Here is a 1,660-nt window from a genome sequence, read left to right as displayed (position 1 = left end):
ACTGTGATTATTATTATTGTAAATGTTTGTTTACTTAGATTTTAGCAATAGTTTACATTCTGGTATGAATCTTTTCTTTAATTATGTTTTTAGCAATGTGAACATAATTTTTGGACTGAGGATGTAATAAAGGAAAAGTCAACATTCAATGATAAAACGTTGTGAAATAAACACCCAACATGAGAACATTAATTAGTCCGAATAATCTCTAAAGTTCCAAAATAACATTCAACCCATTTGATTTTTCTCTAAATAAAATAAAAAAATATTTTTGCCATAGTAAATGTTTGCCATAGTAACTATTGTTTGTTTGTATTTAAATTATTTGTTTCATTTCAATTTTTGTATTTTATCGTTTATTTTCATTCATAAAATTATTTATCGTTTGTTTTCACTTTTAAAATTATTCATCGTTGGTGTTTAATATCTATATAATACTAAAACTCTGTCGTTCTTGGTTGTTTGCTTGCGCTCTATCCTCTTCCTACTACTACTATGCCTCCTCTTCTTGCTACTACTATTACTTCTTCTCTTACTACTACTACTGCGCCTCCTCTGCCGTATCCTACTATTACTACTACTGGTTGACATGTATTTTCTCTACTACTACTCTACTACTTCTACTACTACTAATACTACTACTACTAATGAAGAAGTTTTTTTTTCAAAAATAAAAAATTATAAACAGAATGACTCATAGAAATCTATCTATAGTCTATTTTTCATTTTATTATACTTTCATAGAAATGTTTCTGTTACGTCACAAAAAACTATTTTCTTTACGTCAAAAGTGTCACGCTTAATTCCATAGTTAATATATACTGACCTAACGGGTCATGGGTAGTCTCGTGTTATTTAATTCTTTGTTTTCTAAATTCATAATTCACTTTTATCAGTATTAAATTGTATATTGCTTTAAAATGACTTAATTTTACATAGATACTATTTATATTTTATATTGAATAAAGTTCAGCATTAATCGAACTGTGTTCCTTTATTCTTTTTAAAAATGTTTTATCACTCTTTTTCGAATGGCCCTGGTATAGTACTGACAGTCTGATAAATCTTACCTACATTGCCTGCTGGCATTTTTTAGTTAACAGGCCTACTCTCGGTGGCCGTGCTAGAAGCCAGTGTCAAAGCGGCTACAAATAATATAGGCGCCACCTACTGCGTTATAAATATATTCTAGCCTGACAGTATCCTATATCTCTACAAAGAGAACATAGAGTATTGTAATCACATATAAGTCGACGCATTCTCTATTGGATAGGATCGAAAAAGAACTTCCTATCGTATAGGTCCCGAAATGATAAATAATCACTAGCCCCGCGTTGATTGCCGTCATAGTGATTCCCAGTACTTGCTTTAATATTCTTTAATCGAACTTATAATCCGTAAAATACTTCGCCTTCACTGTAGATGCGATAAAACCTACTTCGATATTTTTCTCCCTCCTTTAGCAAGATTTTGAATTTTCTACTTGTTTCCGTCATCTATGATTGCATAAATATGCAGAATATCATCTATAATATAAATCCTACATGTCTGTTTAAATGTATGTATGTATGTATGTATATCTGCGTAAAACTTTCGACAGAGGCAACGGATTTTAACGAGATTAGTCTCATAACTCTTTGGAAGACAAATATAATAAAAT

Source organism: Euprymna scolopes, chromosome 12 (genome assembly GCF_053919585.1).
Source record: "Euprymna scolopes isolate OS-2025 chromosome 12, ASM5391958v1, whole genome shotgun sequence".
Lineage (NCBI taxonomy): Eukaryota > Metazoa > Mollusca > Cephalopoda > Sepiida > Sepiolidae > Euprymna > Euprymna scolopes.
This window is presented reverse-complemented; position numbering follows the sequence as displayed.